The sequence below is a fragment of the Pongo abelii genome, chromosome 4 (genome assembly GCF_028885655.2).
Source record: "Pongo abelii isolate AG06213 chromosome 4, NHGRI_mPonAbe1-v2.0_pri, whole genome shotgun sequence".
Lineage (NCBI taxonomy): Eukaryota > Metazoa > Chordata > Mammalia > Primates > Hominidae > Pongo > Pongo abelii.
The window spans coordinates 147,877,050-147,896,172 of NC_071989.2; the positions used below are offsets into that span (position 1 = coordinate 147,877,050).

At 45.7% G+C, this 19,123-nt stretch overlaps 1 long non-coding RNA gene across 2 annotated transcripts in view; it reads left to right on the forward strand.

The window, feature by feature from the left end:
• Positions 1-3,984: 3,984 nt before the first annotated feature.
• The window catches only part of LOC112133453 (uncharacterized), a 32,368-nt gene continuing 17,229 nt past the window's right edge, over positions 3,985-19,123 (forward strand). For both annotated transcript variants that reach the window (XR_002915127.3, XR_008525754.2), the window contains exons 1-3: positions 3,985-4,704; positions 4,884-5,169; positions 5,673-6,764. This is a non-coding gene — a long non-coding RNA (uncharacterized LOC112133453). The remainder of the gene's footprint in view (positions 4,705-4,883; positions 5,170-5,672; positions 6,765-19,123) is intronic.

Genomic DNA, 19,123 nt, shown 5'->3' on the forward strand with positions numbered 1-19,123 from the left:
AAGAGTTTGAGGCCAGTCTGGGCAACATAGTGAGACGCTGTCTCTACAAAAATAGTAGTGGTGTGCGCCTATAGTTTCAGCTACTTGGGAGGCTGAGGTGGGAGAATCCCTTGAGCCCAGGAGGTCGAGGCTGCACTGAGATATGATCACACCACTGCACTCCAGCCTGGGTGACAGAGTGAGACTCACTGTTTATTTTTAAGTAAAAATAAAAAGAGTCCAGGCGCAGTGGCTCACACCTGTAATCCCAGCACTTTGGGAGGCCGAGGTGGGTGAATCACGAGGTCAGGAGAACGAGACCATTCTGGCTCACACGGTGAAACCCCGTCTCTACTAAAAATGCAAAAAAATTAGCCGGGCGTGGTGGCGGGCACCTGTAGTCCCAGCTACTCAGGAGGCTGAGGCAGGAGAATGGCATGAACCCAGGAGGTAGAGCTTGCAGTGAACTGAGATTGCGCCACCACACTCCAGCCTGGGCGACAGAGTGAGACTCCGTCTCAAAAAAAATAGAAATAAAAATAAAAAATAAAGAATAAAAATAAAAAAGAGAACTCCCCCCACCTCCCTAAGGTGTCCAAGCCCCGAGGAAGCCACCTCCCAGGAACCAGGTCAGGCATCCAGATAGAACTGATTTATAAGTTCTTGACCAGGTGTGGTGGCTCACACCTGCAATCCCAGCACTTTGGGAGGCCGAGGAGGGCAGTTCACTTGAGGTCAGGAGTTCAGGACCAGCCTGCCCAACATGGCAAAACCCCATCTCTACTAAAAATACAAAAATTAGCCAGGCGTGGTGGCTCACACCTGTAATCCCAGCTACTCAGGAGGATGAGGCACAAGAATTGCCTGAACCTGGGAGGCAGAGGTTGTAGTGATCACCAGAGGTCGGAAGTTCGAGACCAGCCTGACCAACAAGGAGAAACCCCATCTGTACCAAAAATACAAAATTAGCTTTGGGAGGCTGAGGCAGGCGGATCACAAGGTCGGGAGATCGACACCATCCTGGCTAACACGGTGAAACCCTGTCTCTACTAAAAATACAAAAAATTAGCCGGGCGTGGTGGCAGGCACCTGTAGTCCCAGCTACTCTGGAGGCTGAGGCAGGAGAATGGCGTGAACCCAGGAGGCGGAGCTTGCAGTGAACCAAGATTGCGTCACTGCACTCCAGCCTGGGCGACAGAGCCAGACTCTGTCTCAAAAAAAAAAAAAAAAAAATTAGCCGGGCGAGGTGGCGCATGCCTTTAATCCTAGCTACCCTGGAGGCTGAGGCAGGAGAATCGCTTGAACCCGGGAAGCAGAGGTTGCAGTGAGCCGAGATCGCGCCATTGTGTTCCAGCCTGGGCAACAAGAGCAAAACTCCATCCCCCCCCCCCCAAAAAAAAGAACTGGTTTATAGGTTCTTGGGGGCAGGCACTGCACACACTCATTTGGGCAGTATTTTCAGCTGTGGGAATGGGTGCCCCTTAATCACCTGCCCACTGGCATCAGGCACCCTGAAAATCAAAGGCAGGTATACGTGAGGAGGCCAGTCAGATATGAGCAATGCAGGCTAATGGAGGGTCTGAGCTGGCAGCCTCTGTGAGGACTAAATGTAGATCCCAGCAGAACCCTATCAGTAACCTAATATGCACATGCCTATCCCCAAAGACCTTCAGTCTCCCAGTCAGGTCATCCAAAGCCTCCGCTCAACTAGGCCAACCTCAGAAAGGGGAGGGACACAGAATAGAAAACCCCTTCCCAACCATCTCAATCCTAATGTTTAGCAACATGTGTGCCAGACCTTGGGCTAACCAATGACAGATATACGGGGCAGATACAGTACTGCAGTAATGCCATCCTTTCTCTCTCTCTCTCTTTTTTAATTATTATTTTTGAGATGGAGTCTCTGTCTGTCACCCAGGCTAGAGTGCAGTGACGTGATCTCGGCTCACCACAACCCCCACCTTCCGGGTTCAAGCAATTCTCCAGACTCAGCCTCCCGAGTAGCTGGGATTACAGGCACCCGCCACCATGCCAGGCTAATTTTTGTGTTTTTAGTAGAGACGGGGTTGGTCTCGAACTCCTGACCTCAGGTGATCCACCTGCCTCAGCCTCCCAAAGTGCTGGGATTACAGGTGTGAGCCACCGCACCCGGCTCGTCATCCTTTCTCTTTTAGGACTCACAGTCTAATGGGGGGAGACAAGTAAACCATGGGGAAAAGGCATGAGACGTGCTGTAACAGGGTTAAGTGAACTAGGAGTAGGCAATGTAGTGCAGTGGTTGGAAGCCTAGACTGGCATCAGATGATGCTACAAGAGTGCTTAGTGCCATGCATGACCTGTAGGGAGTGATCAATAAATATTTACCTGATGCTATTTACCCAGGATGCTATTGAAGAAGCAAAGCTCATTTTATAAGCCTTCTGCAATCTCCCCAACAAATGTGAACTATCCCTATTAAATGTCTGCAGTTATCTTCCATAGACCCCTTGAACCCAGATGAGCACCCTGCCCTCTCACAGATAGCCTGGGTCCATCACCTGAACAGAAGACAATGGAGAGGGGAGCACAGGGGAAATGGCTGGGATGACAATAGGAGAAAGGAAGACTGGGGGAGGAGCTGGCACCTCCAAAGGAGGTAGCTCAGGTCCCTGGGGTGCCAGGGAATACCAAGGGGGCCCATCTGGTGGAAAGGGGTCCCTGGAGGACTTGTCCTGTAGGTACATTTGCATAAGAATAAGAAAGCATCTGGCTGGGCACAGTGGCTCACACCTGTAATCCCAGCATTTTGCGAGGCCGAGGCGGGCGGATCATTTGAGGTCAGGAGTTCGAGACCAGGCTGGCCAACATGGTGAAACCCCATCTCTACTAAAAGTACGAAAGTTAGACTGGGCACAGTGGCTCACGCCTGTAATCCCAGCACTTTGGAAGGCCAAGGCGAGTGGATCACCTGAGGTCAGGAGCTTGAGATTAGCCTGGTCAATATGGCAAAACCCCATATCTACTAAAACAGTACAAAAAATTAGCTGGGCATGGTGGCACACACCTGTAGTCCTAGCTACTCAGAAGGCTGAGGCAGGAGAATCGCTTGAACCTGGGAGGCAGAGGTTGCAGTGAGCTGAGATCGTGCCATTACACTACAGCCTGGGCAACAAGAGTGAAACGCTATTTAAAAAAAAAAAAAAAAAAAAGTCCAGGCGTGGTGGCTTACGCTTGTAATCCCAGCACTTAGGGAGGCTGAGGGAGGTGGATCACCTGAGGTCAGGAGTTGGAGACCAGCCTGGCCAACATAGTGAAACCCCATCTGTACCAAAAATACAAAAAATTGTAATCTCAGCTATTTGGGAGGCTGAGGAGGGAGAATCGCCTGAAACCAGGAGGCGGAGGTTGCAGCGAGCCGAGATTGCGCCACTGCACTCCAGCCTGGGCAACAAGAGTGAGACTCCGTCTCAAAAAAAAAAAAAAAAAAAAAGAGCAGGGAAGCTGAACACACTGACATATTGGTTTTTTGAAGACGAACTAATTGTACTTGACAATTTTTCACCTCTTGAATTTTAAAGGAGGTTAACAGGCTAAAACCTTTGAAGAGGAATTTATTGTATCCTATATCACCAAAGCCTGAGGGAGAAGGTGTCATGTTTAGTCCTAATTTATGGTTAAGGAAACTGAAGCACAAAGAAGATAAGTGACTTGGACGAGACCATGCAGCTAGCAAGTGGTGGAGCCAGAGCTTTTTGTTCCACCCTCAGCCCCGCTGGTTGGGTTGCCTGGGTCAACCAGACCTGGCCACCCTGGGGAGAAATTGACAAAAGAGGGTTGAACCTTCAGTCTAGGCCATTTCCCAACCTTCTCGAAGAGCCACATTCTGGCCAGGGCAGCAGCTGACCCTGGGATGAAGAAGGCGTGGACAGAGCCCCTTCTCAGCACTAGTAACCTTTGATCTCTAGGTGGGTTGGCTAACAGAGGCACCTGAAAGGATGGCAGGGTGGCTGGACTGGGAGGGACTGGGGATCTAATCCCTTTGTGGCCTCAGGGGTGTCTTCAATAATTGGAGGGACAATGACTGACGGTGGGGGGTATTGAAAATCCCAGTTGTGTGGGGGGAGGGTGGAGATGAGGTGAGAGAGGGGCCTGGAGAAAACTCTTGATACAGAAGGACAGAGGGGCCAAAGTGCCAACAGGAGGAAGCGAATGGGCAGATGGGGAGCACTGGTTTTGGAGCCCCAGCACGGGCATTTTGTTGTGTTATCATTTTGAGCAATTGAGAAGCTTCAGCTTTCTTTTCCTTGTCTGTAACAGTATCTTCCTCCCAGAATAGTTGTGAGGAGTTTGGTACCTAATAAACACTCACTAAATGCAAGCTATTATTATTACAAAGTACTTAAGATGTGGCCCTGAGTGTGGTGAGCGCTGAGTCCCAGGAGGCCATTGTTATGCATTGCTTGACTGCCTGTGGAGGCCCAGCCTAGACCCCCAGCTCAGGCTGGAGTGATCAAATGAGGCCTGAAGATCCTGAATGTGAAAGCCCCTTAGGAGGCTCCAGGGATCCTGGGAGCCTAGCCAGGAAGGCCTTTCTGATGATTATTAGGCCCTAGACAGGGGCCCACTTCCAAGCTTGGCCAAATCATTCCTTCTCTAGAAAGGCTCAATGGCCCCCTGGGGCTTTGGCAGGAGACGTGTGAAAATCCCCAGTGGAATAGAGAAAGCCACACACCAAAGCTGGGCCAGGTGAGCCTTTTGTCCACCCCACCCCCAACCCCATCCCACCCCTGCCACCTGTTGCCCCTCTCCCCAACCCCCACCATCAGCAGATAGTATCTGGGTCTCCAGCGATAGGTTCGGGGCAAAGAAAGAGTGGAAGGTGCTCCCAAGAGAACCCTCCTTGTGCTGCCCTCCCCTCCCCACAGAGTTTGACAGACCATTCCTGGAACCAGGAAGAAAAGAGAAAAAGCTACAGGAGGGCCTTAAAAATGACCTCCCCTCGCTACAGAACTCAAGTGAATGACCTGAAATGGCAGTAGGAGGGATTGAAATTAGACTGCCAGAGGGAATTTACTGACTGACAGCAATGTTAAGTGAGCTAGTTGCAGAGAAGTTATAAAACCTTTTGTTAAAGAAGAATAATAGCTACCTAGTTAGGTGCCTAGTGCTCTTCATACATTTGCTCATCAGTGCCTACAACAATCCCATTGGGTAAGTGCCATTATTATTTCCATTTTACAGATAAAAGCACTGGGCTCAGAGATGGGGAAGCCACTTGCCCAATATTACTCAGCAAAATAAGTGGCAGTGCTGGGGCCTCCACCCAGTAGGCAACCCTGCCTCTTAAACACGCATCTTCAGAGAGGGGGTGGATGGGTCCGATTTAGAACCTCCCACAATACCTGTCAATGATTCTTGTTTTTAATTAGCAGAATCTCTGGCCATCCCTATAAAGCTGTGACCTAGGAATACAGGCAAATGAGGATCCTGGTTGTCACTGCTACCATTGGCTGAGGGCTTCCAATGAGTTACCAAAAGGGCCCAAAGACCACTCAGAGCAAAAGCTCCTAGTGTCCTCCCTCCAGGATCAGAAACCCTCTTCAAAAAGGAAGCCAAAATGCATGAGACTATCACTCACAGGGGGTAGGAGAAAAGGAGGCAGGAACTGCAAAAGCTTTGAAATTCATTCTTGACCTTCTAATTCTCATGCTTAGGATTACCAGGAGTCTACATCCCTTTTTACAAATGAAGAAACCAAAGTTCAGAAAGATACAAGCATGCAAGTCTCTGAACAAGAAATACAAGTGGCCAATAAACCTATGAAAATTATGCCTGGGGCCAGGTGTGGTTGGCTTACACCTGTAATCCCAGCAGTTTGGCAGGCCGAGGTGGGCAGATCGTCTGAGGTCAGGAATTCAAGACCAGCCTGGCCAACATGGTGAAACCCCATCTGTACTAAAAATACAAAAAAATTATCCAGATGTGGTGGCGTGCACCAGTAGTCCCAGATCCCCGGGAGGCTGAGGCAGGAGAATTGCTTGAACGCAGAGGTGGAGGTTGCAGTGAGCTTGAGGGAAGAGAGAGACCCTCTCATATTGTTTTATATTGTTTTATACTGAGTACCTGTTTTAAGAAAAAACAACAAGGAAGTAAAACCAAAGACAGGCAGCCCGGCACCAGGCCCGAAACCAGGCCTGGGCCTGCCTGGCCCAAACCCAGTAGTTAAAAATCAACTCATAACTTAGAAACTGATGTTATTCATAGATTCCAGACATTGTATAGAAGAACCCTGTGAAATTCCCTGCCCTGTTCTGTTTCTGTCTGACCACCGGTGCATGCAGCCCCTGTCACGTACCGCCTGCCTGCTCAAATCAATCACGACCCTTTCATGTGAAATCTTTAGTGTTGTGAACCCTTAAAAGGGACAGAACTTGTGCACTCGGGGAGTTCAGATTTTAAGGCAGTAGCTTGCCGATGCTCCCAGCTGAATAAAGCCCTTCCTTTTACAACTCGTTGTCTGAGAGGTTTTATCTATGGCTCGTCCTGCTACATTTCTTGGTTCCCTGACTGGGAAGTGAGGTGACTGACGGACGGCCGAGGCAGCCCCTTAGGCAGCTTAAGCCTGCCCTGTGGAGTGTCCCGGCGGGGGACTCCGGCCAGCCTGAATGACGCGATCCAAAGAGCGCTCCCAGGTAGGAAATTGTCCTGGCGGAATGCCTCGCCAGAGCAGCGCGTAGCAGGCCCCGGTGGAGGATTAAGACAGTGGCTGAACACCGGGAAGGAACTGGCCAGACTTCTGAAACTTGGTAAGACTAGTCTTTGGAACTTGCCCCACTCCATCTGAGTAGAAGTGTGGCCTGATCACCCACGGTGTGCCTGCATTGGCGCTTTTGTTCTGGTTTTGACTTGACTTGAATTGCTGGATACTTTAGTTTTGGTTTTGACTTGGCTTAAATCTTTTGGTACTCAGATTTTGAATTTTGTGATTTTGGTTTGGTATAAATGGTAAAAGTGTGTGTGTGCCCTCTTTACCTGTTCTTTGTCTTGTGGTGAGTATGTGTGGTGTGAGCATGGTATTTTGTCTTGGAAAAAAAAAACATGGGTCAGGCGCAAAGTAAGCCCACCCCACTGGGAACTATGTTAAAAAACAATTTCAAGAAAGAATTTAAGGGAGATTATGGTGTTACTATGACACCAGAAAAACAGAACTTTGTGTAAAATAGACTGGCTAGCATTAGAGGTGGGTTGGCTATCAGAAGAAAGCCTGGACAGGTCCCTTGTTTCAAAGGTATGGCACAAGGTAACCTGTAAGCCAAAGCACCCAGACCAGTTTCCGTACATAGACAGTTACAGCTGGTTTTAGACCCCCTTCCCCCGCACAGTAGTTAAGAGAACAGCAGCATAAGCAGCTGGCAGAGGCAAGGAAAGACCAGCAGAGAGAAAAAAAAGGCCATCTATACCAATTCTAAGTTAATTTACACTAAACAAAGTCTTATTAATAGTAAAGGATAATTGAAATCCCAAACTTACAAGGTTTTCAACAAAAGTGAAGTTTGCTAAAAGTTAACAGTGTAACATGTATTATGGTAACTTCTAATCTTGTGGCCTTAGACAGTCTAGTCCAAAGACATAAAGAAAGTTCGCTTTAAAAAAAGAATGGTTATCTTCAAAAAAAAGGGAGAGGCAGAATTTATATAAAAAAAAACTATATGGTAAATTCTTGTCCTGAAATAAATTAACTGGTTGTTTAAAGAAAAAAAGTTTGTAATAAGTCAAAAAGTTAAAACATGTTAAAAAATTGTCTGCAAAAGTCATAAAAGAAAAAATGTTATAAAAAAATTTTTTTGCAAAAAATGTTGTATAATTTAAAAGTAATAAGGCCTCCTGTGTAGTATTGAAGAAACAGTTTATGTGCAAGGTGTATAAAAAAAGTAAAACATACCTTTGGTAAAAAGATTATAAGAAGGCATAAGAATGTGGATTTTTACCTACATTAAAAGGCTAAAAAATTATTGTTTTGAAAGTTTAAGCAAGTTTTAAAACATTAATTGTAAAGAAAATTCTGTGTTTAAACATATTAGCTAAAGTTAAAAAGGTATCATCCAGTTTTTCTGTGAACTGGACATTAAAGTAAAAATGCAACAGGTTTTTTTCTGAAAGCATCAACCTGCTCTTTAACAAAAATTATAAAAGTTTAAAAAGAGTCTATAAAATCTTACCTTATGGTCAAACATGAAAAATTAGATAAATATGTCTAAAGGTTTTATTAAAATTAAGTTTAACATTAATAACACACTAATATAAAGGTAAAATTTAGCTTATCTGATATAAAAATCATACAAGAAACATTATTAAATATAAAATGGTGTTTAGCTTTCTTTGGTCTAAAAACTAATAAAAACAGGTGCTAAAGAAAACATTCATTTTACTAGAAGATCATAGAAGTTAAACACTTAAAACAAACTTTGGCAATTAAGACAGCATACCAAGATGCAAATGCCTGGTTGAAATGGATCAAATATTCCATCTGCACGTTAAACAAAAGCAATTGTTATGCTTGTGCACATGGCAGGGCAGAGGCCCTGATTGACCGCCTTCCACTAAGGTGGTCCTGTAGTCGACCAGGCGTGGGCTGCATGGTAGCTCTTTTCCAGGATTCTACAGCCTGGAGTAATAAGTCATGCCAAGCTCTCTCTGCTATATACCGAAGTCTCTGCAGGTCAGCCCCCGAGGGCCATCCAGCTTCTGTCTCCCAACACTAAGTTCACTTCGTGTCTCTCACGGCAGAGAGGAAACTTAGCATTCCTTGGAGACCTGAAGGGATGCAGTGAGCTTAAGAATTTTCAAGAGCTTATCAATCAGTCAGCCCTTGTTCATCCCCAAGTGGATGTGTGGTGGTATTGTAGTGGATCTTTACTGGGCACTCTGCCAAATAACTAGTGTGGCACTTGTGCTTTAGTCTATTTGGCTCTCCCTTTCACCCTGGCATTTCATCAACCAGAAAAAAAAAAAAAAAGAAAAACTCATGTTGGCCCCAGCCCTGAGGCTACCTGACCTGACAAAACTCTTTACACTCTATGTGTCAGAAAGAGAAAAAATGGCAGTTGGAGTTTTAACCCAGACTGTAGGGCCCTGACCAAGGCCAGTGGCCTATCTCTCAAAACAACTAGACGGGGTTTCCAAAGACTGGCCCCCATGTCCAAGGGCCCGGGCAGCAAGGGCCCTGTTAGCACAAGAAGCAAATAAGCTAACTCTTAGACAAAACCTAAACATAAAGTCCCCCCATGCTATGGTGATTTTAATAAATAACAAAGGAAACCATTAGCTAATGAATGCTAGACTAGCTAGATACCAAAGCTTGCTCTGTGAAAATCCCCACATAACCATTGAAGTTTGCAACACCCTAAACCCTGCCACCTTGTTCCCGGTATCAGAGAGCCCAGTTAAACATAACTGTGTAGAAGTACTGGACTCAGTTTATTCTAGTATGTCCAACCACCGAGACCACCCTTAAACATCAGTAGACTAGGAGCTGTACGTGGATAGGAGAAGCTTCGCCAACTCCTGCAAAGTGACTCCGAAGAAGACAACAAGCCCTGCTCCAGTCACACCCAGAAGCTGACTGGTCCACACATGGCCGAAGCATGAGGAAACTCATTGCAGGACTCATTTTCCTTAAAATTTGGACTTGTACAGTAAGGACTTCAACTGACCTTCCTTAGACTGAGAACTATTCCCAGTATATACATCAGGTCACTGAGGTAGGACAAAAGATTGCTACAGTCCTATTATTTTATAGTTATTATGAATGCCTAAGAACTCCAAAAGGAACCTGTTTGTATAATAACACTCAGTATAAAGTATGTAATCCAGGAAGTGACCAGCCCAATGTGTGCACCCCTCTGAACCTCCCATGATCACAGTCTTTGAAGTAAGACTAAGGACTGGTCCTTTTCTAGGTGACACAAGTAAAGTAATAGCTAGAACAGAAGAAAAAGGGGTCCCCAAAAATGTAACCTTAAAATTTGACGCCTGTGCCACTATTAATAGTAAACAGCATGGGATAAGATGCGGTTCTCTAGATTGGAAAAAAAGTTACACAGCAGAAAATAAGTACATCTGTCAAAAATCATATTTATGTGAGATGTGTCAATACTGGTCTTGTGTCATTTGGGCTACTTAAAAAGAAAATAAAAAAAGATCCTGTTTGGCTCCAAAAAGGAAAAGTCAGCCCCTCCTGCACAAGTGGGAGCTACAACCTTTTAAAATTGATAATCATAAACCCCTCAGACCCAAAGTAAAATAAAAAAAAAAAATGTAACATTAGGCATTGATGGAAAAGGACTAGATCCTAGCGTAAGCATCCTAATAAAAGGAGAGGTTCAAAACCGCTCTCCAGAACCAGTATTTCAGACTTTCTATGATGAACTAAATGTGCCAGTACCTGAGATTCCAGGAAAAACTAAAAATTTGTTTTTGCAATTAGCCGAACATGTAGCCCAGTCTCTACAAGTCACCTCATGTTATGTTTGTGGAGGAACTGTAACAGGAGATCAATGGCCATGGGAAGCCCGAGAATTAGTTCCTACAGACCCAGTTCCTGATGAATTCCCAGCCCAAAAGAACCACCCTGACAATTTTTGGGTTCTAAAAGTCTCAATTATTGGACAGTATTACATAGCTAGAGAAGGAAAAGGATTCACTCATCCTGTAAGGCGGCTTAGTTGTCTTAGGCAAAAGCTGTATAATGGTACCACAAAAACAGTTACATGGTAGAGTTCCAATCACACAGAAAGGAATCCATTCAGCAAATTTCCAAAGTTGCAGACTGTTTGGGCCCACCCAGAATTCCACCGGGACTGGACAGCCCCCACCAGGTTATACTGGATATGTGGACACAGAGCTTATGCTAAGTTGCCTGATCAGGACAGGTAGCTGTGTAATTGGCACCATTAAGCCATCTTTCTTCTTACTGCCCATAAAAACAGGTGAACTTCTAGGCTTCCCAGTCTATGCTTCCTGCAAAAAACGAAGCATAGCCATAAGTGATTAGAAAAATAATGAATGAACCCCTGAAAGAATCATACAATACTATAGACCCACCACTTAGGTACAAGAAGGCTCATGAGGATATTGAATCCCTATCTACATGCTTAACTGAATCATATAGTTGCAAGCTGTTTTAGAAATTATTACTAATAAAATTGGTCAAGCCTTAACTGTTCTTGCCCAGCAAGAGACTCTGATGAGAAATGCCATCTATCAAAATAGACTAGCTCTTGACTACTTGCTAGCAGCTGAAGGAGGAGTTTGTAGAAAATTTAACCTTACTAATTATTGTCTACACATAGATGATCAGGGGCAAGTAGTTCAGAATATAGTTAAAGATATAACAAAACTGGCACATGTACCTGTGCAAGTGTGGCACGGACTCAATCCGGGAGCCATGTTTGAAAATTGGTTCCCAGCAATAGGAAAATTTAAAACTCTTATAATAAAAATAATAATAGTAATAGGAACCTGCTTACTGCTCCCTTCTCTGATACCTGTATTTCTCCAAATGATAAAAAACTTTGTCACTACCTTAGTTCACCCAAATGCTTCAGCACAAGCATACTATATAAGTCTCTATCAATCTATTGCACAAAAAGACATAAGTAGCAAAAATAAAAGTGAGAACTCCCACTAATAAAAAGTGAGAGTCTCAAAGGGGGAAATGAGGGAAGAGAGAGACTCTCTCATATTGTTTTATATTGTTTTATACTCAGTACCTGTTTTAAGAAAAAACAACAAGGAAGTAAAACCAAAGACAGGCAGCCCGGCACCAGGCCCGAAACCAGGCCTGGGCCTGCCTGGCCCAAACCCAGTAGTTAAAAATCAACTCATAACTTAGAAACTGATGTTATTCATAGATTCCAGACATTGTATAGAAGAACACTGTGAAATTCCCTGCCCTGTTCTGTTTCTCTCTGACCACCGGTGCATGCAGCCCCTGTCACGTACCACCTGCCTGCTCAAATCAATCACGACCCTTTCATGTGAAATCTTTAGTGTTGTGAGCCCTTAAAAGGGACAGAACTTGCGCACTCGGGGAGCTCGGATTTTAAGGCAGTAGCTTGCCGATGCTCCCAGCTGAATAAAGCCCTTCTACAACTCGGTGTCTGAGAGGTTTTGTCTGTGGCTCGTCCTGCTACAAGCTGAGATTGCATCGCACACCCCTGCACTCCAGCTTGGGTGACAGAGTGAGACCCTATACAAAAAAAAACAAAGAAAAAGAAAAAAAAAAAAGAAAATAATGCCTGGCCGGGCACTGTGGCACATGCCTATAATCCCAGCACTTTGGGAGGCCAAAGTGGGAGGATCACTTGAGCTCAGGAGTTTTAGAACAGCCTGGGCAAAAGTGTGGGACCTTGTCTCTACAAAAAATACAAAACAAAAACAAAAAACTAGCTGGGTATAGTGGAATGCACCTGTAATCCCAGCTACTCGGGAGGCTAGGGTGGGAGGTTTGCTTGAGCCCAGGGGGTCGAAGCTGCAATGAGCCATGATCATGCCGCTGCACTCCAGCCTAGGCAACATAGCAAGTTCCTGGTTTTTTTTTTTTTTAATTGTGCATGACCTCATTTATGATGAGGGATGTTTTGGGGGTGTGGGGAAACACTGTTGGTGGGGAATGTAAATGAATACAACTTCCTTAGCAAACAATCTGTTAATATCTATCGAAAATGTAAGTTTGCATATCCTTTGACATAGCAATATTACATCTAGGAATTTATTCTACTTTTTTTTTTTTTTTTTTTGAGACAGAGTCTTGCTCTGTTGCCCAGGCTGAAGTATAGTGGCATGATCTCGGCTCACTGCAATCGACCTCCACCTCCTGGGTTCAAGCAATTCTACTGCCTCAGCCTCCCAAGTAGCTGAGATTACAGGCGCCCGCAACAACTCCCGGCTAGTTTTTGTATTTTTTTTTGTTGAGATGGAGTCTCATTCTGTTGCCCAGGCTGGAGGGCAGTGGCACGATCTTGGCTTACTGCAAGCTCCGCCTCCTGGGTTCACGCCATTCTCCCGCCTCAGCCTCCCGAGTAGCTGGGACTACAGGTGCCCAACATCACACCCGGCTAATTTTTTGTATTTTTAGTGGAGACAGAGTTTCACCGTATTAGCCAGGATGGTCTCAATCTCCTGACCTCGTGATCCGCCCTCCTTGGCCTCCCAAAATGCTGGGATTACAGGTGTGAGCCACCGCGCCTGGCCTAGTTTTTGTATTTTTAGTAGAGACAAGGTTTCACCATGTTGGCCACACTGGTCTCGAACTCCTGACCTCAACGGATCAGCCTGTCTCAGCCTCCCAAAATGCTGGGATTACAGGCGTGAACCACCACGCCTCGCCCTATTCTACTATTTTTAATGTGCTAAAAAATGAACCTCAGCCAGCCGCGGTGGCTCACGCCAGTAATCCTAGCACTTTGGAAGGCCAAGGCAGGTGGATCACCTGAGATCAGGAGTTTGAGACCAGCCTGGCCAACATGGCGAAACCCCATCTCTACTAAAAAATACAAAAATTAGCTGGGCGTGGTGGCACTTGACTGTTATCCCAGCTACTAGGGAGGCTGAGGCTGGAGAATCACTTGAACCCGGGAGGTGGAGTTGCAGTAAGCTGAGATCACGCCACTGGACTCCAGCCTGGGTGACAGAGCAAGACTCCATCTCAAAAAAAAAAAAAAAAAAAAAAAAGAACCTCAACTCCTCAACTTAAATATCCTTCAATAGGGGATATACATACATATACACACTTTTTTTGGTGTGTGTGAGATGGAGTCTCACTCTGTCCCCCAGACTGAGTGCAGTGGTGCAATCTCAGCTCACTACAACCTCTGTGTTGAAAAAAAAAATCATTGAATTGTACACCTAAAATGAATGAAATTGATGGCATGTAAGTTATACCTCAAAAAAGAGGATGAAAGGAAAAGAAAAGGGGCCGGGCGCGGTGGCTCACGCCTGTAATCCCCAACACTTTGGGAGGCCAAGGCGAGTGTATCACTTGAGGTCAGGAGTTCAAGACCAGCCTGGCCAACATGGCGAGATCCTGTCTACTAAAAATACAAAAATTAGCTGGGTGTGGTGGCTGGCGTCGGTAATCCCAGCTGCTCAGGAGGCTGAGGCAGGAGAATCGTTTGAACCAGGGAGGAGGAGGTTGCGGTGAGCCAAGATCGTGCCATTGCACTCTAGCCTGGGCAACAAGAGCTAAATTCCGTCTCAAAAAAAAAGAAAAGAAAAGAAAAGAAAAGAAAAGGATTGATAAGGACCAGTGTATTACTGGGAGCATCAGAAAACAGGTAATTCCAAGCATTTAACTAGAGAACAATCTCACCATAAATTAAAAAACATCTTTTTTTTTTTTTTTTGAGACAGAGTCTCACTCTGTTACCCAGGCTGGAGTGCAGTGGCAGGATATTGGCTCACTGCAACCTCCGCCTCCCGGGTTCAAGTGATTCTCCTGCCTCCGCTTCCCGAGTAGCTGGGATTACAGGCGCCCGCCACCATGCCTGGCTAATTTTTGTATATTTAGTAGAGACACAGTTTCACCATTTTGGCCAGGCTGGTCTTGAACTCTTGACCTTGTGATCCACCCGCCTCAGCCTCTCAAAGTGCTGAGATTACAGGCGTGAGCCACCGTGCCCCGCAAAAAAACTATTTTTTTTTTTTAACCTGCACATTCTTTGACCTGGCATCTTCACTTCTGGAAATTTATTACAGGCCAGGCACAGTGTCTCACGCCTGTAATCCCAGCATTTTGGGAGGCCCAGGCGGGCAGATCACCTGAGGTTAGGAGTTCGAGACCAGCCTGACCAACATGGAGAAAACCGATCTCTACTAAAAATACAAAATTAGCCGGGGGCAGTGGCTCACGCCTGTAATCCCAGCACTTTGGGAGGCCGAGGCAGGCTGATCACGAGGTCAGGAGATCGAGACCATCCTGGCTAACACAGTGAAACCTCATCTCTACTAAAAATACAAAACATTAGCCGGGCGTCGTGGTGGGCGCCTGTAGTCCCAGCTACTCAGGAGGCTGAGGCAGGAGAATGGCGTGAACTCCGGAGTCGGAGCTTGCAGTGAGCCGAGATCACGCCACTGCACTCCAACCTGGGTGACAGAGTGAGACACTGTCTCAGAAAAAAAAAAAATTAGCCAGGCGTGGTGGCACATGTCTGTAATCCCAGCTACTCGGGAGGCTGAGGCAGGAGAATCGCTTGAACCCGGGAGGCTGAGGTTGTGGTGAGCAGAGATCATGCAATTGCACTCCAGCCTGGGCAACAAGAGTGAAACTCTGTCTCAAAAAAAAGCATTAAAAAAAACAAATTTATTCTAAGGAAACAGTTAATTGGGCACAAACATTTGTACAATAATATTTCCTATAGTATTGTTTAGAATATTGAATATTTGAAAATAATTCAAGGCTGGGTGTGGTGGCTCACATCTGTAATCCCAGCACTTTGGGAGGCCAAGGCTAGAGGATTGCTTGAGCTCAGGAGTTCGAGACCAGCCTGGGCAAAACCTTGTCTCTGCTAAAAATAGAAAAATTAGCCAGGTTTGGTGGTACATGCCTGTAGTCCCAGCTACTCAGGAGGCTGAGGTGGGGAGAATCACTTGAACCTGGGAGGCAGAGGTTTCAGTGAGCCAAGATCTCATGCCACTGCACTCCAGCCTGGGTGACAAAGTGAGACTTTATCTCAAATAAATACATAAATAAAGTCACGGTGTGGTGGCTCACGCCTGTAATCCCAGCACTTTGGGAGGCAGAGGCGGGTGGTCACGAGGTCAGGAGTTCAAGACCAGCCTGGCCAAGATGGTGAAATCCCGTCTCTACTAAAAATACAAAAAAAAATGAGCCTTGCCTGGTGGCGGGCACCTGTAGTCCCAGCTGCATGGGAGGCTGAGGAAGGAGAATTGCTTGAACCTGGGAGGCGGAGGTTGCCGTGAGCTAAGATCACGCCACTGCACTCCAGCCTGGGAGCGAGACTCCATCTCAAAAAAAAAACAAAAAACAAAAAACCAAAAATCAGCTGGATGCAGTGGCAGGCACCTGTAATCCCAGCTACTTTGGAGGCTGAGGCAAGAGAATTGCTTGAACCCAGGAGGCAGAGGTTGCAGTGAGCCGAGATCACACCACTGCACTCCAGCCTGGGCAACAGAGTGACACTATCTCAAAAAAAAAAAAAAAAATTCAAAAGTTCTCTAATAGAGAATTAGTTAAATAAATATGGAAGGCTATGCCCCATCAAAGAGCATGAGGCAGGTTTCCATGTATTGACATAAAAGATACTTATGATATGCATTTTTATTATTATGGAACATCTGCAACATATACAAAGGTAGAGGAAATGTATTACAGTGAGCTCTCATGTACTCCTTAACCAGCTTCAACAATTACTAACTGTGAGAAGTCTTGTTTCATTTATACTTCCACTTGTTTACATTTTTTTCTTTTCTTTTTTTTTGAGATGGAGTCTCTCTCTGTTGCCCAGACTGGAGGGCAGTGGCGTGATCTCGGCTCACTGCAACCTCCGCCTCCCAGGTTCCAGTGATCCTCCTGCCTCAGCCTCCCAAGTATCTGGAATTACAGGCACCCACCACCACACCTGGCGAAGTTTTGTATTTTTATTTATGTATTTATTTATTATTTTATTTACTTATTTATTTATTTACTTTGAGACTGAGTTTCACTGTTGTTGCCCAGGCCACAGTGCAATGGCGTGATCTCAGCTTACAACAACCTCCACCTCCCAGGTTCCAGCAGTTCTCCTGCCTCAGCCTCCCGAGTAGCTGGGATTACAGGCATGCGCCACCATGCCCAGCTAATTTTGTATTTTTAGTATAGACAGGGTTTCTCCACATTGGTCAGGCTGGTCTTGAACTCCCGACCTCAAGTGATCCACCCACCTTGGCCTCCCAAAGTGTATTTATTTATTTTTTAGAGACAGAGTCTCACTCTGTAGCCCAGGCTGGAGTGCAGTGGTGTGATCTTGGCTCACTGCAACCTCTGCCTCCTAGGTTCAAACAATTCTCCTGCCTCAGCCTCCTGAGTAGCTGGGAATACAGGCACACGCGACCACACCCGGCTAATTTTTTGTATTTTAGTAGAGACGGGGTTTCACCCTGTTGTCCAGGGTGGTCTGGAACTCCTGAGCTCAGGCAATTCACCCCCCTCAGCTTCCCAAAGTACTAGGATTACAGGTGTGAGCCACCTTGCCCGGCAATTTTTTTATTTTTAGTAGAGACTGTGTTTCACCCTGTTGGCCAGGCTGGTCTCCAACTCCTGAACTCATGTGATCCACCCACCTCAGCTTCCCAAAGTGCTGGGATTACAGGCGTGAGCCACCGCACCCGGCCCACTTGCTTACCTTTTATATTATTTTGAAGTAAATCCCAGATATCATGTCATTTCATCTGTAAACATAACCATACACAGTATTATTATCATGCTTTAAAAAGTAGTAAACCCAGGCTGAAAGAGGTGGGTCACGCCTGTAATCCCAGCACTTTGGGAGGCCAAGGCCGGCAGAACACGAGGTCAGGAGATAGAGACCATCCTGGCTAAACACGGTGAAACCCCGTCTCTACTAAAAATACAAAAACAAAATTAGCCGGGCGTGGTGTCGGATGCCTGTAGTCCCAGCTACTCGGGAGGCTGAGGCAGGAGAATGGCATGAACCCGGGAGGCGGTGCTTGCAGTGAGCTGAGATCACGCCACTGCACTCCAGCCTGGGAGACAGAGCAAGACTCTGTCTCAAAAAAAAAAAAAAAATAAGTAATATACCTTTGATATGCTCAAATATCTAGTCATTGTTCAAATTTCCAATTGTCTTATAAACTTCATTTTTAATAGTTTTTTGAATCTGAATGTAAATAGGGTTCATACATTGTGATTGTTATGCTTCTTAAATATCATTTTTAACAGCTTTATTGAGATAAAATTCACATACCATGCAATCCGCTCATTTAAAAAGTACGATTCAATGGATTTTAGTATATTCACAGAGTTGTTTGTCCATCGCCACAATCACTTTTATTAATTTTGCTTTGTTTTCTTTTGAGACAGTCTCGCTCTGTCACCCCGGCTGGAGTGCAGTGGTTCTCACCATGTCTCACCATGTTGGCTAGGCTGGTCTCAAACTCCTGACCTCAGGTGATCCACCCACCTTGGCCTCCCAAAGTGCTGGGATTACAGGCACGAGCCACCATGCTTGGCCTAGAAGAAATCTATTAAGAGAAATTTTCTGGCCAGGAGCAGTGGCTCACACTTGTAATCCCAGCACTTTGGGAGGCCGAGGCTGGCAGATCACGAGGTCAGGAGATCGAGACCATCCTGGCTAACACGGTGAGACCCCGTCTCTACTAAAAATACAAAAAATTAGTCGGGCGTGTTGGTGGGCACCTGTAGTCCCAGCTACTGCGGAGGCTAAGGCAGGAGAATGGTGTGAACCCGGGAGGCGGAGCTTTCAGTAAGCCGAGATCGTGCCACTGCCCTCCATCCTGGGTGACAGAGCGAGACTCCGTCTCAAAAAAAAAAAAAAAAAAAAAGAGAAACTTTCCCTATTTTGTTAACCTATGGCATGATACGGTTTTTTTGTTTGTTTATTTGTTTGTTTTGTGGAGATAGAGTCTCACTCTTTCACCTTGGGCTGGAGTGCAGTGGCAGGATCTTGGCTCACTGCAACCCCGCCTCCTGGGTTCAAGCAAGCATATGTGGCTAATTTTTGTATTTTTAGTGGAGATGGGGTTTTGCCATGTTGGCTAGGCTGGTCTCAAACCCCTGACCTCAAATCATCAGCCTGCCTCAGCCTTCCAAAGTGCTGGGATTGCAGGGGTCAGCCACCATGCCTGGCATGGCATGATATAGTTTTGACAAATAAAAGTACTTTATAGAATACTCAAGTTCATAGCAGCATTACTCACAATAGCCAAAAGGTAGAAGTAACCCAAGTGTCTATCAGCAGATGAATGGATAAACACAGTAAATATCCATATAATTCAGACTTAAAAAGGAAAGAAATTCTACACATGCTACAACATAGATGAATCTAGAAGACATCATGCTAAGTAAAATAAGCCAGTATTCCAAAAGACAAATACTGAGGGATTCTACCAATGTGGGTGGAATCCC